We start from the raw sequence: 23,762 nt of genomic DNA, 5'->3' as shown, positions 1-23,762 counted from the left end.
CTTTCTCCTGCCACGAATCTGGAACTTCCATGTCATCTTCAAGTTTATCAGTGATGATTATTATCATTTCCTCTGGGTCAATCCCAAAGACACTGAACAACCCAGGGTCCAAAATAAATAAATGGAAGACTTCAATATCTCTAGTCTAATTGAATTTCAAATTGCATTATAAAATCTTTTGCTGAAATAGTTTTTAATCCATTTAGTATCCCAGATTAGGTTTTGTACCATTTTCCTTTAATTGGGACTGTGTTCAGGAACTGTTCAATAACTTGCAGAAATCTAAGTAATTTATAACAGGCTTATCTTTATTAACCAAACTTACATTCTCATTAAAAAAACATTCATTTGTTTGACATGACAGACTTTCCATAAAACTGCTCAGGCATATCAATCAGGTTAGCATCCTTTAATTCATTACTAATCACAGCCTATATCAGATTTTCTTTGATGCTGTTTGGGATCAGGTTTAAACCAATGAATTTGTAATTACCTGGGATTTTCCTATTATACAGTCTTTGGAGTCTGCACAGAGTATCCTTACAAATTTATGCAAAACAGAACCAACACGCTCTGGCAGCTTTGTAATTTTGTTGGCAATCATCTGAAATGAGCAGGACAGCAACAGGACTGCCCCAGACCCACCCATACAGGATTTCAGCATCACAGAGAAATGGGGAGGGGAAGACCTTCAGATCTCCAGGCTCCTCTCTCATACCCTTCCTTTCCCAGGGAATTTTGCAAGGAAAAAGATCCCAAAAGCTTTCTGGACTCCTATTCCAGTAGTTAACTACTTTAGCTGTATTTTTTTCCCCCTCTTAATATCAAGTTTTAACATCCTTTCCTGCCCCTTGGGTTGATCTTCTCTTGTCCCATCACTGTGTAACTTCAAGCAAAATCTGGTGTTGTCTTTTCAATAATCTCCTACAGGCAGTCAATAAGAGGAATGAGCCTTGTTGTGTTAATAACCTCTACTCTTCTGGGTCCCACCAAGTGTTCTCTGTGGGCTCAGGGCTGTCTCCAGTGTGGAGAAATGTCCAGCTTCACCAGTAGCCCCTCTGATGGGGAACAGACTGCTCAGATACTGATAGCTGCTTGTTTATTGCTCTCTGCCAAAACAGAGGTGGGCAGATGTATTCACCCAGCTTAAATGCTACCTCAGTCCTTGGACCTGCTCTGTGGAGGGTGCCCACGAGCCTGGAGAGCCTAAAGAAAGCCTTGAGCAAGAGTCAGCTGTGTGCAGTTAATGAGAAAGAAGAGGCAGGTGGATCTACATGGAGCTGCAGGTCTCTGTGACCTTGCAGGTTTGTGCTCTTCCTTGCTTAGAGATGTAATCATTTCATGAGGAACAGTGACCCAGAGAGCTGGGGACTTAATTTAATACATCTCATATAGGCTTGGGTTTGTTGTCTGATTTATTAAAAGATAGCAGCACTATTTTTGGTGGAAAAAAAATAAAAAAGATATATTTGTGCTGGACATTATAAATGTGAAAGGATAAAGGGATGCTTCAGTGTGTGGTACACTCAGACCCCTTAATTGCCTTTCCTAAAAGCCTACTTGGTCTCACACCGAGCTGGAGAGGGGAGCCTCAGCAGGCAAGTGATCTCTGTAGTGCTTGCAGGAGCATCATCCTCATCTACTATCCTAAAAAGGATTTTAATGAAGCCTCCTAGCTCTAAATGCAGGCCCTGGGAAGAAGAGGGAAAGAGATGAGGGGATGGAAAATGTCCTCTTCCAATCCTTCTGAATGGAGAAAAAAGACAGGGCAAGGACTGGCATATCGCAGAGGTGAGCATGGGTTTAAGAGACAAACTCATTATTAATTAGATCTGCAATAACGGAGTAAAATGAATAAAGGTTTCCTATCTGGCAAACCAGCCAAGGGTGCTCTGCAGAGGGACTATACAAAAACTGCCTTGCAAGACCAGCAGGGGGTTTGAAACTGTGCTTGGAGGCAACAGAAGTGCAAATGATGGAGAAAAGTTCCTGCGGGACAAGGACATTGGAGCTCTCTGGGATTGGACTGACTAACGGGGAGGAGATTGCTGAGGACAGGAAGGTGGGGGTTAATTAAATTGAAAGAGATAAGAAAATAATGGAACAACTACCTCCAAGGAAAGAAAGGAGTGAGGGAAGCAGAAAAAGGAGAGTGAACATCAAGCTGTATAAAGGTGGGAAACAGGGCTAGGAAAATTATGTCTGTAAAAGAATAGTGTGGCTATGGAGGACTAAAATGAGAAAAACCAGGGGCAAAATGAGTTTCAATTAGGAAGGGATATAGAGGGTGATAAAAGGATGCTCTGCAAAGGTATTGAAATAGGAAGAAGGCAATGGAAATTATACATAACTGAATTAATGGAAAATGAGAGAACAGAAATAACAACAGAAAAAAGACTGAAGTGTTCATTAGTTTTTATGCTTTAGCTATGGAGAGAAATAAAATATTTTTAAAAAAGCTTATGAACTGGTATTTATCAGGACCACTTTTACTGCAGAGGGTATGACAATCCAAACTAGCAAATAAACACCGCTAAAATCATTCAGAGAAGTTGGGCAAATTCAAGTCAGCAGGACTGGATGAAGTTCCCCCTAGAGCACTTCAGGCACTGGCCAGAGAAATCTGACTCATTAGTAATTATCCAGGAGAGCTCATGGAGAAGGGAGGAGATCCCAGAGGAAGGGAGAAGGGCAAACACAGTGCTTGTCTTTAAAGAAGGGGAAGCAGGACTTGGTGAATTACACAGCAGCCAGTTCAGCATGTAATGCAAAAACTCTAATACAATAAACTGTGCAATGATCTCTTTGTGAGCATTTGACTGACAATAGAAAAACATACAGTCAGTCAGACTGGATTTGTCATAGAGGAGTGATGTTAAAACCATCCAGTTTCCATCTCTGAACCCAGCAACTGTGTTGTAGAAAAAGGAAGAGGCAGCATATGTCATGTATTTTGAAAGAAGCAGGGTTTTTAACACAATTTCACATGATATTTCCATAAACTGACCAGGAACTATGATCTCTGTGAAATCGTCTTAAGGCATACTTGACAGAAAATAAATGTATTCACATAAGAATTACTAATTCCTTTCCTTTGGATTTAGAAGGTTTTCCAAAAGGGCCCCCTCAGGGTTTGCTCCTCGACCTGATTCTAATATTTTCATTAGTTATTTGGATGAAGAAATAAAGACTATATAAATATTGCAGAGGATCTGTTCCAAAATGTGGCTGGGAAATCAGAGGAACAGTATAAAATCAACCAGATTCGGTTCAGTAAGGTAAAAAGCAACAAAATATGTCAATGCAAAATGGCAAAACGCTGGTCAAGCAGGTGTTCAATGGAAAAAGAGCTGTGAAAGAGGCACTGGAGAGGACACAGCTGTTGCAAAATCAGGCAAATCTTATCCTGCGGTGTATGAGCAAGAGTGAAACATCTGAAGCAATTCCACTCTAACGAGGAAATACCAGGTGTGGGTTTGGATGCTGTGCTAGGAGAAGGAAGGAGAGTGACGTACACAAATCATACAGGGGCTGAAGGAAAGCAGTGAGAACTATGAGTGGTTAGAAAAATGGGAGCATTTTCTTTGCTTTTTCCAGAAGGGACAAAAACATGTGAGAAGATGAAAAACTGCCTCCTAAGGCAGAGGAGACTTATAAAAAGGTTTTTGACAGTTGTTCTTGGTCCCACAGAAATAAAGTGGCAAAGATTGCTGTTACTGGATATCTGGGAAAGAAGAAAACCCCACAAATTAAACCCGAAAGCTTCCTAATTCAAAGCAAATTTCTTTGAATTAAAATTCCTAAATCAATTTGTAAATATTCCTCTCTGGAAGTTGATTAGCTTCTCTCAGGGATGTTTGGATCCTGCTCAGGGCACCGAGGGGAATTAGTGCTTTTTTTCCATCTCCCCTGTTCCATGACTGACTCCTCAAGGTGCGACAGTGCTTCCATCTTCCCCATGTCTAGCCAGAATGTGAAATATTGATGCAAATCCTGTGTTTGCACTTTAGCAGAGCTTCAAACACTCTGTTGGTGTTAATTAATTATCCACCAACAGCAGGAAGCAGGTGATACCAAACGCAGCACAGAGCTTCCCTGACCAATAACAAAAGCAATCCTTCCTCCTGTGCATTGCAGAGCTCTACCGATTCTCTTCCCTAATGCACCACATGAAGAATGAAGAGCCTCCTTTTCTGCAGACCTCCCACAGACAGCGTGTGGCTGCTGGAGATCAATGTGGTGCTGAGGTCCTCACTCCCGAGGGCTCCAAAAATTCAGGAGCATGCTGGAGGGCAAAGCAGCCATGCAAAAACACACATTGCATGCCAGGGAAACAGTGTGTTCCTCACTTTTCCCGAAAAAGGAACATCTAATTTGTGAATAAAGGAATAATACATGGATAAAGTTTGCCAGAAGTGTTGTTCAAGAGAAGCAGGTGGTGAGGAAAAAGGAGGAGGACGTTTGCAGGCTATATTCCTATCTGGAAGAAATATACTTTTTCTGAACTCTAGGAAGATTATGAAACAATCTGCTGGATGTCTCTGGGTAGTGATAAAGGAAAAGAGAAATCAAACAAAACCAGGAGAAGTCTCATGGTGGAGTCCATTGTACTTCAACTAATGAAAAAAAAAGAGATAGAGGAGCATGTTTTTTGAAAAAGAAAGCAATTATGTAATGAACAAGTGCTGGTGGACCTGAAGGAAAATGATACGTCAAGGATATTGTGAATTTTAAAGTGAGAGAAAAGAGAGGTGGGAAAAGAAAGGAAAAGAGACTAAAAAGATAAGAGGAGGAACTTTAGATTTTTACTGCTGTTCAGCAGAGCCGTCAGGAATTTTCTGGTACTCTTAACATGTTGCCTTCTTCCTTCTTAGACTAATACCAAGTTCTGAATGATCAGATGGCAGGGATGGGCTTCTGTGGGCATCTTTTTTCTTATAAAGCACTTTGCTTCCTCCATAAAAGTAGCGTGACTGAAGACAACTTCTCAGTGTAGATGTGCAGCATGAATTTGAGGAGGGAAAGATATCCATCCATATTTTTAGAGAGAGCAATTAGTCATTTCAGCTGGGCAGGCAGCATGGAGAGACCCTAGTTCCTATGTATTTGCTGCTGTATTTTACCTTAAATATTTAACGAAGACATGGTACCAAAGGTTTTCAACTTAAATATCACTTTATGGATCTTGTATGATGCTCACAGCATCCCCATCCAGCAAATAAATAATTTCTATTTCCAGGAGGATGATACAGAGACAAAGAATTCAATAATGTATATTTGGCGAATTTTGATGCTCCTTAAAGGTGGGACCCCTTCGTTCACTGGGGAAATGAGGTGTGAAATCAGTGTTCAGAGAGCATGAGGTCTCTGCACCCAGCTTGGTCTCTGGGGTGGCTGCAGCTACTGCACTTCTCATGTTGCTGAAGAGGTGGATGAGGAAATGATCAGACAGGGTAGGATGTGGTTAAAGCCTCAGTTTGCTAACTGGGGCTAATGTGAGAGAAGTGTATTATGTCTCACATCCATTAAGGCCTCCAGCAATCACCTCCCACGAAGGCGAAGGAGCGGCAGAAAAGGAATTGTGACTTCCTGAGTCCCAACAGCTCCTAGAGCTGTTCCTGTTAATATTCAATTATGTGCTGCCCTGGACTTAGAGCAGCTTAGAGCTGAACTACGTCTTAGAGCTGAACTACGTCTCACTCGAGCCCTGAGGCTCAGCTGCAGCAAACACAGCTGCAGGAGGCTGAGCCACGGAGAGAAACAGCCCCAAAACAGGGTTATCACACCTCGAGCTGCCTGTGCGGAACCAGTGCGTAGGAGGAACTGCTCTGTCCACCCCTGCCCTCTCCACCTCCCCTCTCCAGGCTGTGAGACTTTGGGGAGCTGGTTATTCTGTGAGCTGTGGCCAGGGTCATCAGGCTCTTTCCCCTGTTTTTTTACCCTGGATGCACCAATTCATCACAGAATGCTCTGCATGCACTTCCTCTGCATCTCACACCACACAGCTTCTGCTGCTGCTTTTCCTTCATCTCATCCCCCCACCCTGAAGCATGTCCCGTCCTCATTGACCCACCCACCCTCTGATAAGCCCCTTCCACTTCTAGATCATGGTATTAACTTGACATTTGCAAAAGGTCACTGTGTTTGCTCTGCCTGAGTGTTATATTGCTCACTCTTTTGTTGTTCTGCTTTCTAAGCTCTTCAAGGCAGAGGTTATCTCCTTGGGTGTGACTACACAGTGGCCAGGAGAACGAGGCCCCTGGTGTCAGCTGGTGTCTAACATCTAAACCAGAAATAATAACTTCCTCATCAATGGAAAGGCTGGCTCCAATTTTATAGATTATTCATCAGAGGATAATGAATCTTAATTTATATGCAAAAACCTTCCTTCCAGAAGAGGTCCATAAGCAGGATCACAACTAATGTCTTAATTTCAAAGCCTACCAGCATCAGATCCCTGCTGTATTTCCAGAAGTCCGTTTGGACCACGTGATGTTGCTGGAGCATATGCCATTTGCTGCAGGAACAAATGTGGGACATAAGGGAGGTGACACACAATACATACTTTGTGCATCCAATTTATGCAGATGAAGTTCTGGCTTTTTTTAGCCTGGAGTTTGTCACGCTGGAGCTGTTGCATCAAACTAATTGCAATGGAGATGAGCGCGTATGGTACGCGCAGCACCAGGGTGTCCCCTCTCCAGTGGCTGCTCCCAGCGAGGTGCAGCTGATGGAGAAAGGACACATAAATTAATCCTTTGCTCTCAGGCGATAATGGCTCTGATCCTGTCTGCAGTCCTGACCTGACCAGCATTCCCTGAGGTGGAGATGCGGGGCTTGAGCTCTCCCATCTCCGTTAGGCAGCTGAGAGGGCTCCAGCAAAGGTAGAGACCCAGCACTATGCATAAGGAGACACCCCAGACTTGGCTCTTCTCAAACATAAACCAATTCTGAGCCTCAGCTACAGCCAGGCTAAGCCAGGAACGAGGATGGGAAAATGGGGCTGTCAGATGCAGTAGCCTGAAGCCTGTGGTCGAGGCTGCTCTTCATCTGATGTTGGCATTGCAGAGGAAAAACATCCACGTGTGGAAGAAGTGTGGGTGGAGGATCTTTGGCCTTTGGCTTTAATGCCCAGAGCACACGGCAACACGGCACCAGACTGACAGCTGTGCTGGCTCTAGGAACAGCATGACCTGCTCCTCTGCCATGGTTTGTTTTGGGACTGACACAAAAGCTAAATCATTCTCCCAAACAATATACAGCCATTCCCAGGTATTAACTTTTCCATTGTTTACAGTGATACCCTTAAAATACTCTTATTTTGCCTTGAAAACAGCTCATTCCCTGAGTTAGTTCAGTTCCTCTGCTTCTCCATGATATCCTTTGCCAGCCAGAGAAAACTGTACTAGGCAGGATAGGGCAGCGCTGTGGCTCAGAGTCACTATACAGAGATTAATTGCCTGCCCCGGGTGGGTCGGTGGCTCGAAGGTGGATGCCAACCCGGAGGCGTTAGGGCTGAGTTCTGCTCCAGTTCCTGATCCGAGCTTCTCCCTCCTGCCCGTGTGCACCTCGCAGGAATATAACTGAGTTTGAAGTATCTGCTTCCTTCCAAATTCATCTGGAATTCATTAATGGGTTCAGAAGCTTTTGGGAGAGGGGGATGGACACGTACCTGCACAGAAAAGCAGCGCAGCAGAACCTTTATTTCCTTAGGGAGGCAGCCTAAAGAAATATTAGCATTTATTCTCATCTGTTGCTGAGCTTACGACCCACACAAATAACAGGGAATAGCAAGCAAGCAGCCGGCTGCAGAATGGGAACAGGGAAAATGACTCAGCAAGCTTGGCACCAATCTGGAGAAAATGCAGGTACATTATAACCTTGCTTGAGCATCAATTTCATCCGTGACGTGACGTAGAAACAGCAGCCAGTGTAGATATTTGGATTTGATGGAAACATTCCTTCTGATAAATGATTTAGCTCTGCTCTTGCAAGTAGTTCTATCCAGGAGGAGAGCAGGTGAGAAGCTGCCTTCATATATGCCAGCAAATGAGAGAAAAAGTTCAATGAAAACCTCTCACTGCTTTATAAATACGCTTTTTTTTCTTCTGCTATCAGTTGACAAATAGCTGGTGAATTATAGTTTCATGCTTTGTTCATGTCATTTTCCCCAAGAACAGTATTTCCTGCTACATCACCTTAGAAACTCGATCAACAAACACTCTGCTCTACACGTAAACAAAGCTTTATTTTACCCTATTTTTGACAGCAGCCAGCATTTTAGAAACCAGAACATTTCGGGTTCTCTGGGCTATTTGCCTCAATTTCACAATTTGATTTTGGTTTTGAGGGCCTGTCAGCACTGTTTATACCAAGATCTGTTAGAGTAGTGATGTTTTTGTGCGAGTGGCAAGGAAAATATATTGTTGCAAATTGCTCTTTGGAATCAGACTTTCTTCTCTCGAGAGTGTAAATGAAACTGCACTTTCTAACACGTGGGAACTAAAGAGTGAAATGAATTCGAATGAGAAGTGAAACAAGAAAGTTCAGTGTCAACAACAGAAATGAATCGAAAAGAAGCAAAGACAACTCTGACAATTAAGCAGGATCATCTTCAAAACTCAAGCCCTAATAAAATTCAGGAGTGTTATCTCTAACAGAGCACCTGAAGAACTCTGCAGGGCCCTTTAGCCATTTCCTCGTGTAATAACATCAGATCTTGTCCTGACCTCATGACAAGGTCTTTCTTTTTAACTGTGCAAAAACAAGATCAGAGCCCTATAAAGTTTTCTTACTTGGTTTCACTAGATGAGCATTTCCCAGGTAGCTGCTGTGAAAAAACAAATTAATCCAACTGCAAACAGGGGATTTTATCTGGCAGTTTTTTAAAAACCTGCACAGGAGCCCCAGCTACTGAGCCTCCTGTGATCTGCCACCACATGAAGACAGAGTCCATCAGTTAGGGATTAATTTTAAGGCAGATATTAAAGCCTATCACATGATGAAGGATTTTCCTATATGTGGACTTCAACAGGATGCTTTAAATCCTGTGTGTGCGCATGGATACGCACGTGTATGTGCATCCAGCATTTATTCACGAGCAGACACAGCCTCAGACTTCTTCAGGCCTTTCCAAGGAACATAAATTTAGGAAGGGGGACAGAGAGAAAGAGAAGAGCCATCTTTAAACCTTGCATTTTTGAAAGTAAGTTTTTGAAGGAGACAGGCTGAGGGGGAGAGAGCCAAGATCGTAAAGATTTTATAACTAACAACATTTTTTAAGAGGAGACAGAATTTCTGCTCATTTTTAGTGCAAGATCTCGCAATAATTTAAAGCAAATTTGGGAAATAGCTCCCTTTTGACAGAAATGCTTCATTTTCCTTTTCTGCTGGGCTGTAACCTAAAGCGTCTTGGCTCGAGAAAATGAAATAAAGCTGAGCGATGATGCGCTGTCACTGCTGCTGCCGCCACTCTGCTTCCTGCAAATCTCCCAAAATCGTGCACAGCTCTCCAGGTCAGAGCCTGGGAAGGCAGCAGTGCCTTCTCCTTGCAGGCTCAATCCTGCACCAAACAAACTTACCCGGGGCTTTGTAAAACACGGCCGGTGTTTGCAGCGAGCGGCTCTGCCCGAGGTGCCGCTTCCAAGGGCTGGTGTGGAGAGGAAACTCTTCCCATGACACAGCAGAACAGCAACAGCAGCAGCAGCAGAGTAAAACAGATCGGTTCTGGCAGTACTCCTAAAAGACTACTTTAAATCCCAGCTCCAGCCTCTTCCTCCTTTAAGGATAATCTGAAGAAGGGAATACGGAATAAAAAGAGGCTTAGTGAGGAAGGAAAACGAGGCCCGGAGATATGGATAGCAAGGCAAATTGTAGTTAGGCTCCACAGCAGTGGGCCAGCCTGGTTAAATGGCAGAAAGGAGCTCAGAGAGGAAATTCCCCCAAAATTGGATGGGAAGGAGAGATAAACATAAACAGTGTGTAGGGTGGATGGAGGGAAGACTCTGAGAAGTAAGGAAAGGAGGATGAACTGCTCCTCACTTCACTAATTCCTTTCAGCTAACATAATTAGTAATTCTAACAAAACTAAAAAAAAAATAAAAATAATAGTAGAGAGCTCTGAAACACTGATCTGTTAGATCTATAGCTCATTGCACAGGCACCTGGAAACGAGTGGGACAGAGAACAGGTACTTCAAGTCCAAAGCACAAATGGGAGAGCTGAGGGAGATGATCTCCTGTCAGTGCAGGATCGGGCCTATGCCGGGTGGCCAGCAGCTCTGGTCCCCTCCCGTGGCTGACACCACCAACCCAGCAGTTAGAAAAAAGTCGTTTGTATGACTTCCTTCAAGAAAACCTGGTGGGATACCAAAGAAATTAAATCCCCAATTTAAAATTTACTGCATCTGTGGGTCATTTTTTAAAATCTGCTGAGGGGCTGCTGGAAGCTGAAAAGAAAGAGTGAATGTGGGATTGCTTTTCCTCCTTCAGTTTTTAACAACAAATCTATCTCTCCCTTCTTAGTCTAGCCCTTAAAGCCTTGCACTTGATCGCCAACACTGACATGATGCCACCAGTTCGAGAGCAGAATTCGGGGGCATCCCGCAGGAACCTTCCAGGAGGAAAACCCCAAGAGCCCCCTGCGTGTTGTCAGCCCGGAGGTGGGACCGTGGAGCGAGTGGGCTTCAGCTCCCTGACCCCAAATCCTGGGGGCTGATGGAGAGCAGGGAATAAAACCCACTTCAGCACCGCAGGCGGAACAGCAGCCGGAGGAGCGCGGCGCTGCCGCCGGCCGGCCCCGCACCCCCGGCGGCTGCCGCCGGGCAGCGGAATGCGCGGGGAACCGAGGGCTGCCCGAACCCTGCGGAATTGTCGGCATCTTCCCTTTTCCCTTCTGTGAGGGCTGGCTGCCTGCTGGTAGTGTTGCAGTGGCCAGCGCACATCCCTAGGAGCGGGTCCTTCCAGCAGCTCGGCACAGAGCCGGCTGTCGGGAGCCGGCGGTGCGACGGGTCGGGACGGTGAAATCGCTTCGCTACTGACTGGCGGAGTTAAACGCGGCGGTAGCGACCACCGCATCGACCCCGCACAGGCAGAACCACTCACATCTGCTCCTCCTCAGTCCGACACAAACAAGATTTTTTTTTCCCCGTCTTATTTCTATTTTTTTTTCTTTTAGTTGTTTCGGATTTTTTTTTTCCTGCCGCTTCAGGCACCCGAGACCCGCCGCGGCCGCAGACGAGCACCGGATCCCGCAGCCTCCAGGAGTGGGGTCCATCTTTCCGCACGGTGCCTGCCCGGCCGGTTATTCCCCGGTTATTCCTTTCTGTGAAAAGAGAAGGGGAAAAAGAGAAAAAAACAAACCCTAAAACCCAAACATCAAACCAACCCCTAATAAATAATAATAGAAGAAGCAAGCGCAGCAACTTGCTCTAAGCAGAGGGCGGTCGGACCAGGGAGCGCAGCCCCCCGGGGAGGGAAGGGAAGGAAGGTAGCGGAGGGAGGGCAGGTGGGCACCGGCGGGGCTCGCAGCCCCCCGGGGGTACCGGCGGGTCCGGCGGCGGCGGACGTGAAAGTCCCCTTTAAGTTTCCATAGAGAGGCCTCCGGGTGTCACATGATGGACATGATATAACGAAACAACATCGTGGGGAGGGACGGAGGGAAGCAGTGGGGGAGCCTGGGGAGGTGGCGGGGAGGCGGCGGCGCCCCCCGACCCGCCCGCCCCGGCTGCACCTGTCTCGGCGCTCCGGGAGCGCGGTGTCCGCCCCGCTGATGGGGCTGCGGGCGGCACCTTCCCCGGGGAGGAGGAGAAGGAGGAGGAGAAGGAGGCGAGCCGGTGGCGGAGGTAAGTTACCGGCGGGACCGGGGCGGGGGGCGCGGGGTGCGGGCGCGGTGTGTGCGCGGAGGGGATGCGGGGTGTGTGTGCGGGGTGTCCGCGGTGTCCCCGCGGAGCGCCGGGCGTGTGCGCGCCCTCCCGCCCTCCATGTCCGCATTCCAGCTCATGTTGCGCAGATAAAATTCAAACTTGAGGTAAACACAAGCGGCGGGGGGGGGCCGGACGGGGAACTGGGGGGGGAGGGAGGCTCGCTCCATCCCCGCTCCATCCCGGCTCCTGCCGCCCCCTCCTCGCCGCTCCCCCCGCTCCGCACCCGCGGAGCCCCCGCGCACCTGGGGGAGCGCCGGCATCGCACTGCTTCCCCCGGGGAGGGAGAACCGAGCGTCCCTTTCTCCGCACCCCCGGTAGGACACAGCGGGTCGGGGACGGGGGGAGGGACGCGGCGCGGCAGGTGCCCCGGGCGCTGTCGCGACATGGCGGGGCGGGAGGGGGGGGTGTGTGTGTATGTGTGTGCGTCGCGACATGGGGGAAGCAGCCAAGTGACAGCGCGGAGTGGTGGCGGCGGCGGGGGGGGGGAAAGAACGGGGCTGCGCCGCGTTGTTTTCCTCGGTGCTGCGTGGGTATCCCGAATAGAGCGGGAATAACAGCGGTGGCCGCCCCCCCCCCCCCCCCCGATCCCGCTTTTCTCCATACGCATTTCCAAGTGCGTATGGAGAAAACAAGATGCGGAGCGGGGCGGGCCGGGGGGGGGGGAGGCGGGGAGGGCCGCACTGCCGTTCGCAGCCCCGGTCCGTGACACAGGCGGTGCCGCCGCGGGGATATTTAAGCGCTTCCCCGCGGGGTGATGGATGGAGGCGGCCGAGGGCGCCCCACAGGTGGGTGCGTGCGGGGAGAGGGGCCGAAGCGCTGGTAGTGTTGGGAGCGCCAGAGCGGTCCCGCACTCCGCGGACTTGCGGCGGGAGGCGCTGCCGGGGCTGAGAGTGAAGTAGGGTGCGGGGACAAGACCTGGCAGTGGCGGGTTGGTGAGTGGCGCAGCTCTGGGTGCCGCGAGCGGTGCTGGGGTGACGGAGGTGCCGCCATGGCGGGTGTGAGGGAGCGGCGCCCTCAGGGGGGTCCCGGCGGCTCCGCCGAGGGCGGGAAAAGCGCGCGCGGCCCCCGCCTGGCGCCTCCTCAGCACTGCACCAAGGCGGCGGGGCGGGAGGGAGGGGGGCGCAGGGGGGGAGGTGGCGGCCACGCCCACCGCGCCCCCCCGCCGGCCAATCGCCGGGGCGGTGCGGCGGGGACACGCCCCCCTCGGCGCGCGCCGCTCCCTCCCGGCCAATCGCAGCGCTGCTCGGGGTCCCCCCCCTTGGTCCCCCTCGCCCACCCGCCTGTTTGTTACGGTCGGGGCCACGTGCCGGCGCCTCGGGCCGGTCACGTGGCGCCCGGGGGTCTGATGGGGACCGTGGGGTCTGATGGGGACCGTGGGGTCTGATGGGGACCGTGGGGTCTGGAGGTTTCCTAGCCTTGTGGGTCTCATGGGGACCAGGGTGGTCTGGAGCTCTCCTGTCTATGGGGGTCTGATGGGGACTGTAGCGTTCTGGAGCTTTCCTGTCTTTGGGGGTCTGATGTGGACCGTGGGGTCTGATGGGGATCATGGAGATCTGGAGCTCTCCTGTCTTTGGGGTTCTGATGGGGATCTGGAGACGTCCTGCCTATGGGATCTGATAGGGTGACACTGAGGGGTCTCCTCCTGTCCAGGGGGGAGTCTGACTGGGAACAGGGCGATCTGCAGCTGTCCTGTCTGTGGGCTCTGATGGGGAGCAGAACTGGCTGCCAGCTTGGGAGGAGCCTGAAGCCCCCTGCCCAGAGGAGTCTGATAGGGCCGGGCTCTGGCCTGAATCCCCCCTAGTCAGGGAATGTGGCCAGGACCCTCTTGCCATTGCCCCCAGGCCCTTGCTGACCATTCGGTCCTGGCCCCATTAAACCGTCTCTGAAGGGCCTGTCCCTGGCTGTTGTTCCTGTCATGGCCGAGCCGTGACAGTGTGTCCGTGGCTGGCTCTGGCCTCCGGAGAGGGAGGTGTTTCTCTCCCGAGGAGAGCTGTTTATGCCCAATGATTTTTTTTTCTATTTTTTTTTTTTTTTTTAATTTCTTTCCCCTCCCTCCTTGCTCTCCTGCGTAAGCCACAGCAGCAGCTCGGTGTCTGCCCAGCCCGACAGTGTTACGGCCCGGCTCTTATGTAGGTGAAGCTGGGGAAGGCTGTGAGGATCATGTGGAGCTCTCAGTCTCCTGAGCCTGGAGCTTTGAGCCTATTTATAGGTGGGTTGGGCAGTGTTCCGTGTGAAGGACTTGCTCCACGTTCGAATCCGTGGCAAAACGAGGCGTCTTAAACGACGGTGTTTTGTTTTGGGTGCTTGTTCCTAGGAACAGGGTTTTAAAAGCCTCTGGAACACGGGTTGTTATTGGGTTATGTGGAGAAAGGCAAGTCAGTTTGGAGTTACGGAACGTGATGCCATTTTAATGCAACTTCTCGGGTGGCAGAGCAAACAGTAAGAGGATACTTGGTTCTAGATCAGCAGCTTTCGGCTTTGCAGGCAGTGGACAACTCAGGGTCAATGGGAAGCCACAGAGCAAAGGACATTGTGTTTTCTGTAGGCTTATGCTCATTATACTGTTTTCTGCACTACTAAAGATTTTGTGGCCGACAAGCTGAAAACAAAATACGGAAATCCACTATTCTAGATCCCTGAGGTGTTTTGGTTTAGAGTAAGTGGAGGAGAGGTGGGGAAAAACCCCTCAACTATGTGTTCTGTTGTGTATGTTTCTATTGTACAGCTTAAAAATGTAAAATCCAGTGTATTTTTAAGCGTTACATAACCTTTAGTAACGTGGTGAGTCTCAGATAGCCTTCAAGAGTTAAGTAACAGCAGATCGACGAGAGTGGGTCGAGAAGAAGGGGTTTTATAATGGTGAGGACTGTACACAGATATTTAAAATTGCTTTAGTGGTGCACTAGAAACAGTCTTTGCTTGGGGGGGAGGATTTTAATGCCCTGTAAATACAGAACATGTGAAGGAGGATGGAAAGATGAGGTTTGCAGTTTTATGCTGGTCTAGTCCGGTAAACGGATCAGGAATAGTTTATGATATTTCACATTCTTCAGCTTCTCTTCCATCTTGACTTTTTCAGTACCATTTTTTGCAGTCTGAAATGATGAGAACTTCCAGATATTGACCGCTGTGGGTGAGGAAGGAAATCTGATCTTAAAATAACAAGGAATTACAGAAAGGAGTGAGGGGCACTGTAGTGGTGAAAGAACTGGGGTGGTGACACACGTCCCGAGAGAGAGCTGGGTGCTTTGTGTTGGTTACAGGAGTAATTCGACACGGTGTTACCTACAGAAAGATGTTTATTCAGCCGGGGTGGTTTGTGGTGGCATATCTATGTTATCTTTGTATTTTTGGGGAGGGAAGGTATGGGGGGAAAGAGCCCTGCCTTAATAGAGGAAATTGCTGGGGAGCAGTTGACGTGCTGGAGATGTGAGGATACCCGGAGGTGTGCAGCATGCCAGCACCTCCAAGTTCTTGGTGTACATTGAAGTGCTGGCGTGAAATTGATACACCAGGAAATTGCTTTCTCTATTTTTGTTGGTGAGATGCTGTTAACATAAAACGAGCCCCTTGGATCCTCTATCCCATTTCTCTTTAATATAACTAAGATCATTTATCTTATCAGGTCGTGAGAAGGGGGAAAAAAACCCGCTTTTTTTTGTAACTTGGTTCACCTTTGCTTTATTTGCTGTCAGCTCATGACAAGGCACAATGTGTGCTGCACACACTGCTCCACTGAGCTGTTTTGGTGCCGAATACAGCATATATGAAAAAAAGGGCTATGAAAAATAGATATTGTGCCAGTGCTCTCCACTTTTTATATAAACAATCCCTATTTTCTCTAATGTACTCAAAAAGTGTCATTTTAGGGTCTTATGCCTTGTCAATTTCGGTGGCAGAAAGGTCTCTGTTTTAGTCTTCGTAAATATTCAAAATGCAGCTGAAAAGGAAATATTTAAATTAGTGTTTGTATTGGTTTTGCAGTAGGAAGTAGTAAAACCTTTCTTCAGTTTTAATGCAAAGGAAAATTGTGAACTGACTTTAAGAATGTGTTTGTTTACGCTGTATTAGTCTGTTATATTGTTAAAATTAAGAGGATTTCTTTAATCCAAGCTAGATTTTAATTGCTGTGGTCATGTGTTTACTATATTTCTTTTGTATTTATAAATTAAAATACAGAGTCTTTTTTTTTTTTTTTTTTTTTTTTACTTCGTGTGTAGCATGACTGGCTGTAGCTCATGCCATATTTGCACAGTGTTTTTCCATAAATATTTTACTCCTGGAATTATTGGTAAACCAGAATATGAGCTTGAAAAGACTGTCACATAAAGGGTTAGAGCACTTGTGTACAGGAATGCTGAAATTCAAAGTTAAAAAAAAAAAATCAACCTCTCTCCAGCAGTTCTTTCAAGTCAGTTTGATGACAGTTTTGGATCCTGACTCGTAGTTTTCTAAATGGCTGGAGATGGAATTAATGGAGCTTCAACTCTTTGTCGTGAATTTCAGCATAAACAATATTTTTCTTTCGGCTTTGGATTTCTTGCAAATGCAGTGAAAAATCCCCTGTCCTTTTCCAGTCCCTCAGGATGCTGCACCTCAGCCAGCAGACGTAGCGTTGTTGTCTAACAGCGAGGCTGGAAATGGGAGTTGTTTGTGCTGAGTTTTACCCTTACCAAGGTCAGAGATTTCATCCTTCCGTAGATTCCTGATCTGGGGATTTAACACTTGCAGTGGGTCCTGATTTAGGAATTTTCATGAAGTTCTTTGAACTCTTGAAGGAGTTTAAATGTCCCTGTGTTGTGCTTCTTCCCAAACATAAGTTTGGAAATGGCTGAAATAGTGACGTCTGTGTGGCAGAAATATTCATGGTGGTAATAAAGCAGTCAAGCTGAAAATCCAAGTTTCTTACATAAAACTGATGTAATTGGCAGGACAAAAAAAAGCAATAATTGTAATAATATTCCTGTTTTAAATAATTTTGGTCAATATGAGCATTGAAGTTTCCTTTTGACAGTGATTTATGACTTTTGGGAAGTAATTTGGATGAGGAGAGGTAGTCCTACTCTATCTCGCAGTGAGCTGAATTTCAGTGTACTGTTACCTGAGAATTAATTTTTTATAATTATCAAGTATTAGTGAGCCTATGGTAAATGTTTTTGGTTTTTATTTTTTTCAATTCTTACTAAAATATAAGCAAAGGAAATTGAGAAACAAATGGTTTAGAGGGCATTTATGACACCAATTGCAAGCCCTGATTTTACAAACAGTCCTCTGAATGTGTCTTGTGTAAGGAGCAGGTCCTATCAGGGAACGTAAATTGTGCAATTGTGTAGAAAATCAGCAGAGTTGGTAAATTGTGAAGCAGTCATCCTGTTTTTCATGTCCTATATTTCAAATCCTTGCTTGCTTGCAGCCAAGCTCGTATGTGCGGAGTGCTGAGCAGTTGTCTCATCTAAACAAAAAACTTGTGAAGTCAGCCTGCCAGTAATAGTGATGTGATATTATTATTTATTTTAATTTATATTTATTTTATTTTTTCATTTGTGTCATCTTGCCAATTATCAGAAGCAGCAATTAGTTCTTGGGGTGGGGGAGGAAGGTGAGGTGAATAGGATGGAGAGAGGGAAGCCTGGTGAGCATCATTTTCTGAAGTTACAAAATTTACCTATTTCTGCCCCAATTTACCTGTGAGCTACACTATTACCAATTTCAGTGCAGAGCTTGAAGTAATCCTTGTTTTTTGTAATGATGATTAGCTTGGACTGAACATCATACACAGAGCTCCTGGTAAAGGTGGAGTAAGTTTGGATCTCTCTGGAAAATATACCTTGAATCCAGGCTAATTCTTTTTAATTTATGTTGTCATTTGGTATATTTTTTGGTAGCTCTCAGATTTTCAGAAAAGCAGGATGATTTTTGTGCTCATTTAATAGCATCATTTGTGGAATGCCCCTAAAATGTGCTGTTTTGAAATAACACCTGCATTACGCTCAGGTTGCTGAATTTTAACACAGCTGTAGTAGCTTCTCCAGGAGCTTCTGCAAAAATAAAGTTGTAAAATGACGGCAGGTACTGGCCTTGAATAAATTCCAGCGTGCTGAGGAAACAAGGGAAAACCAAACTGAGGTTCAGGAAGAAAACAAGCATTTTGTCCCGATGATTATTTACATCAGAACAGGGAGGTGTTAGCCGGTGATCAGGTGCTGGTGAGACGTGTCTGAAGCAGGAGGGGATCCTTGTGTTTGGATTATTGGAACTTGGGAGATTTCTTGCTACGCAGCAGCTCATGTGAGCAGCTGTCAGGTCTCCTGGGAGGGAGACAGAGCCTCCAGCCACCGTGTTTACTTCCAGCAGGAGGAGGAAAAGGACATTTCTGCCTATTATCTGGATGTGTTTTGTAAACCGAAAAGCGCTGTTAATGCTCCCGAGCAGGGTGTAGTTGCTGTATCATTCTGCAGTGTCGTTCTCCACCCCTTTAAAAAAAAAAAAAAAAAAAAATTAGCATAACTTCAGTGTCCGTCTGCGTATTGATGGATCATCTGTAGCTCTTGGGAAATCCTTACATTCTGATTTCTCTGGCTTCGCGGCAGCGCTCCAAGACCCCGGAGCAATCGGGATTACGCTTGTTCCATTGATAAAGGGCAGGATTCCAGGTCTGGGAAGCAGCAGGTACATTTTTTTCGCTGTGTAAAACGCAAGGAACAAGGAAGCCCGTCTGGGAGGAGAAGCCTCGGCGGAGCGGCGGCGTTGGAGCCCCGCAGATCTCGGCGGTGTCTCTCGCTTCCATGGAATACTCCGCTCCTTCCTTCCTTCCTTCCTTCCCAGCGATTTTTCCAGCGTTGCCCTCTGCCGGAGGAGACCCGCAGCGCCAGGCGTTGCTGTGTCAGTTCCCTGGATGCAGTCCCTGGCACTTCTTTGGCAGCTCCACTTCCAAGAGCCCACCTTCCTGCTGGAGCTGCAGCAGGGGCTCCTGTTCCAGCCAGAGCGTCTGGTCCTGCTGCTCCCCGCTCATCCCTGTCCGTGGGCATCTGCTCACGGTGTTGTTTGGATAAACTGAAAGCCAAGCAGTGCATCCAGCATTATGGCATCGGCTGCTTCTCCAAAGGTTATTGTCCTGCAGCCACGACTAATTCTGGCAGGGGGTTGTGCACCTTTGCCATAAAACAGCTTTAATCTTTGGGTTGTTTGCCCCATCTGGCTTTGGTAATTCAGATGCTTTTTAAACAATATTGATCTAAAAATCAGTATTTTGAATGTAAATGCACTTAAATTTGGTTTAAATTTGTTTGGTGTTGGCACAATATGAAACAATAAGGTTGGAGCATTAAATGTACAAAATTTCAATAACACTGACTGTGTTTGCTCTTCTGATCAGCCTGTGCTATACCATAACTATATGTTGCGGGTTTTCTTTGTTTTATTTTTTTTATTTTTATTTTTTTTTTTTTTTTGTTTAGTTTTAGTTATTTGTCTTATTTCGTGGTTCTGGTTGTTTGGTTTTTTTGTTCTTGGATTTTTTTTGTGTTTTGTTTTATTTGGAGTATTATTTTATTAGCGATAATAAGATAATTATTACTGGGTCTTTTTGGAGTGGTGAAATTTTATTTTCCTTTGTGTTTTTGTGACTTAGGACAAGACCTTATTTTTCGTTTTCAGGAAGCTGCAGGTTTCATGTGTTGCTGATGTTGGTGTTAAAAGGAATTAAGCAGGGCAGAGCTCAGCTGTTCTGTTTCAGTATGAGTTGAGTGGAGACCTCTGTTCTCCCAGCCCTTGTTAGTGGAAGTGCTGACATTCACGGGGAAGTCCTTGCTGAATATTTGAGGGAAAAAAGTCAGAGATGGTGACTGTGGAGAAGTAACCAGGAACTGTGAGCTGAAATGCTATTTATTGAATAAAACTGAGTTCCTCAAAAGCAGTATTACTTCAGTAGTGTATGAGTCACATCTATAAGCAGCAATAATTTGTACTGGAGATCAAAATTGTGTAATACAGTGGGGGGAAAAATGCTGGTAGGGACGTTTCATAGGTTAACCCAGGCCTCCAGCATTGTGATGGGAGAGCAGCATCTGTCAGAGCACTCTTTCAATTACAGAAGCATGGAAAATAGGTCCTCATTGTGCAGCCTGGATGGCAGGATCCAGCCCTTCACTACTGCAAGCAGATGTGCAATGTGATTCCTGCAGCAGATTTCAGGCTCCAAATTGGAACTCTCACTGCTCTGTTTTTCAGCTATTTTGTGCCCTTCCCCCTTTCCAGGATATATCCAATATCCCTGGTTGTTTAAAGACCACTGGTTTCAAAAACAAGCCCTTTGTAGCCTTTTCCTGCGAAGTAAATTTTGTGTTCCTGTGGGTAAAGTTACTCTGGGAAGGTTTACAGAAGATTATTCTCCTGGTTGCCTGGATCAGGTAAATACTATAAACATAATTTGTCTTGTCTAATGGTCTCCTGGTCAAGTTCTCTGTAGGATATATCTGGTTGTATTTATCTGTTTTGTTGATGTTCTCTTCTGCAATTACAAAGTACTCCTATATCATGAACGGGTTTAATTCTGTTCCAGATGCTGTGGGCTGATAAAGTGCTAATGGGTCTTCTGGCAGTTTCTTGTGAGATCAGTTTCCATGAAAAAATTGTATTTACTCAAAGTAAAGTCTGCTTTGGAGCACAGGTTTGTGATGTGTGTACAGTTCCTGGCAGACAAGGATTGTAATTTATTTTTTTCTAATTCTACTACTTTAGAAAAATCTCCCTGACTAGATGAAAACTGTAAGTCAGCTCTGAGACTTTCAGATGCAGTCTCTTTGGTAGCTGTGTCAGCATTAATTATTGTATAGCTCTAATGTTACGTATGAAGTGACACCTCTTCTGGCCTGCAACATTTCTCCTGGGCAAACTATGCTTGGCTTATTTAGTTTTCATATTTGATACGTAAATCTTTGCAAAGATGTTAAACAGTGTTGTTCAGCCGTTCATTGTTCTTTCTGGTAATGTGGACAGATGTGCATCATGTTTTTGAAAGAGGTTGCAGTGACTCTTTCCCAGTTCACGACTTTTCCCTTGAAATGTTCCTTCATGGTTGTGCCTGCAGTCCGTGTCCATCCTAGGTCTTGTTTTCAGGCTGCTGCTGCCTTGCAGGAAACAAAAATGAGGTGACTAAGTCTGTCCTTTCCCTGCGAGTGGCATTTATGATTTGTCTGTATTCTTCAGTTGTTTTTCTGCTTTTCCTGCAGCAAAAGGAGACTTTGCCTCATTCCTGACTGCCGGGTTATCTTTGTGGTTTGTTGATTCTGGATATGCAAAGAAAGAATCTGCAAGAGCAGAAATTCCAGCAGGGAAGGAGAGCAGTAGGGAGGTTCTCTCTTCATCCAGGTGCAGTCAGACTCCTAAGATCAGCTTTCCATCCTGGTGTGTGTTTTGTTCCCTTCTGCCCATCACTGCCACCAGGTATCCAAAGCACAGGGATGGGCAGGTCCATCCTGGGCTCTAAGGCAATGTTCCCATGGATTGCAGCACTGTGGTTCATAGCTTAGAGGTTTCTGGAGTGAGGGATGGGATTGTGGAGACCTAGAATGCTTTTGGTCAGAAGGGACTTCAAAGATCATCCAGTTCTATCCCCCTGCCATGGCAGGGTCACCTTCCACTGTCCCAGGTTGCTCCAAGCCTCATCCAGCCTGGCCTTGGACACTTCCAGAGATCCAGGGGCAGCCACAGCTTCTCTGGGCACCCTGTGCCAGGGCCTCACCACCCTCACAGGGAAGAATTTCTTCGTATAAAATAATCATTCCAGTTTTTTTCTCTAAACCAGAGACTGTAAGTAGAGGACTTCCCATCCTCTGATATTAAGGTATGTTTTCCTGGCATTTCCACTGTGTGTGCCAGATGGATGAAGGTTTTCAGGATACTTGATTTTAAGAATGATTTTGTAGCAGCCTTTCTTGCAGAACTGACTTCAGAATGAATTTCCCTGCTAGCATTTAGCTCAAAATGGATGAAGATCATAAATATATGTTTTTTTCAGCTAATCTTACTCGGCTGACCCCTCTACTTCTGCATTCTTTATCTCTCAAGGGTTCTTTTAAATAATATTTATATTAATAGTATCATTTACTGCTGAATCCCTCCTGTGGTTTCTAAGAGCATATTTAAGTATTACATTATGTTAACCAGCTTCACTGGTAGCTCCAAATTCAAGCTGTTTGCATTTGCAGTTCTGCTGCTAAGTCCCTCATCTCCTGTGAATGCTGTAAATAAGATTTGAACCTGTAGAGAAGGAGGCCTGGGCAGCAGGGGCTGGGATTCCCCAGCCCTGCAGGGAAAGGGGATGTCCAGAGATGCATCCACAGTAGGCTTGGCTCCTGGGGAATTCGGTTTGTGGGCATCAGTGTCACCAACACCGAGGAGGATGTCTGTGAGCATCAGTTCTGAAAGTGTGGGAGCACAGAAACCCCAGCTAAGGGTAAGGGTAAGATACAAAAATCAGACTGTGAAGAAGAGAAAAGTGGCTGACATGGGGAGACCAGAGTGGAATCATAAAATCATTCAGATTGGAAAAGACCTTTACGACTGAGTCCAGCCATTAACCCAGTGCTGCCAAGTCCACAGCTTAATATAAAAAGTCAAACAGAACTGTTTCCTCTGTACACAAAAATCAAATTGGAAGAGTTCATTGAACTTCTCTCTATTACATCTGCTTATTACTAATCCATGTTCCTAGTACATATTATTAGTAATTTCTGCCAACTTCAGGGGCCTATCAATTGACTTTGATAAACTCTGTATTATATTATTATATAATTGTAATATTATATTGCCTACCTGTTGATGAGGATGATAACTGTGTATCCATCTGGGAAGATGTCATCTCATGCTCAACTTCAAGACAAGGCAGTTCTGAGTCTCCCACCTTTGCTGTCTCATCTTCCTACATGTTGGATTTCTACTGGGATCTTCCATAATCCTTCCAACTGGCTGTGCTTCCTGTTGATTTGCTTATTGCTCTTCCTAATGAGTGCTAGGGTTTGACCTGGTTGTGTAAACACAGAAGGGTTTGGTGCCTTTCATTGAAAGAAACTTGGAATTGATGGAGGAATTAACTTCAGGGATGTCAAGTGCCTGGAGCTGTGGTGCAGAAGTTAGTTCAGGAATAATGCATGGATCTTACATTTAGATTTAATGCAAAGATATGTCTTTGTATTAGCATTAGATTAATGTGTTGGCCCAGGATAATGCTGGCTTTTGAAGAGCTTATCTTCAAATGTTTAAAAATCTGTTCTTGTGTTTTACCATAAACTGATGTGGTCCAGCAGTCATCTGGCTCACATACTGGAAATATTTTGTTTTTCTTTTAACATGACTCATTACCATGCATTTGTAACTATGGTTATTTTCTCTTAAAGGATTTGTTCTGCCCTTTAATTATCATGTTTTGGGGCATTCAGGTTTGACTTATTACCAATGTAGAAATTCCTCCGGGGACTGCTATCTTCCAAATAAATATTCTAGGCTGCTTGCCCATAAAATTAGCAGTCCTCTTATTACTTCTCTCTTAAGTTAGAGCTTCAGTGAGGTTAAATTGCCCTAGTGCATGTGTGAATCTTACAGCTTATTTAAGGTGTCAAAAGTGTTGCTTTTGATGTGTTTGGGGGAGCTCAGCTGCTGGAGGTGCTCTCACTTGCTCAATAGCAGTGGTGTGTGTTTGTACTGAAGAAATAACAAGTGAACTTCTGTGGCAGATTTTACTACTGATCATTTGGACTTGAAAAAACATGAAGAAACATTCTCCATGTATTCCTGTTCTCACTAAGGTATTCCATTAATAGCCAGTGACCATTTCCCTTTC

General features: G+C 46.0%; 3 long non-coding RNA genes across 8 annotated transcripts in view; 1 reads left to right on the top strand and 2 right to left on the bottom strand.

Annotated features, from left to right (window-relative positions):
• Nucleotides 1-287: 287 nt before the first annotated feature.
• On the bottom strand, nt 288-11,630 carry LOC148223784 (uncharacterized). 2 transcript variants are annotated; one of them, XR_015804114.1, is made up of 4 exons: nt 10,164-11,630; nt 9,582-9,791; nt 7,673-8,031; nt 288-7,568 (listed from the first exon to the last, which is right to left on the bottom strand). It is a non-coding gene; the product is annotated as an uncharacterized LOC148223784 (long non-coding RNA). The 2 variants fall into 2 exon arrangements; XR_015804115.1 differs by having other exon boundaries at nt 288-6,517.
• A 104-nt stretch (nt 11,631-11,734) lies between these two features.
• LOC106856868 (uncharacterized) overlaps nt 11,735-23,762 on the top strand; it is a 113,767-nt gene continuing 101,739 nt past the window's right edge. For all 5 annotated transcript variants that reach the window (XR_015804108.1, XR_015804110.1, XR_015804112.1 and 2 more), the window contains exon 1: nt 11,735-11,842. This is a non-coding gene — a long non-coding RNA (uncharacterized LOC106856868). The remainder of the gene's footprint in view (nt 11,843-23,762) is intronic.
• Nucleotides 18,065-18,764, bottom strand: LOC148223783 (uncharacterized). Its single transcript, XR_015804106.1, has 2 exons — nt 18,487-18,764; nt 18,065-18,396 (listed from the first exon to the last, which is right to left on the bottom strand). It is a non-coding gene; the product is annotated as an uncharacterized LOC148223783 (long non-coding RNA).

The sequence above is a fragment of the Sturnus vulgaris genome, chromosome 5 (genome assembly GCF_052056855.1).
Source record: "Sturnus vulgaris isolate bStuVul1 chromosome 5, bStuVul1.hap1, whole genome shotgun sequence".
NCBI lineage: Eukaryota > Metazoa > Chordata > Aves > Passeriformes > Sturnidae > Sturnus > Sturnus vulgaris.
The sequence above is the reverse complement of the archived record's forward strand: the minus strand, read 5'-3'. Positions and strand labels throughout refer to the sequence as shown.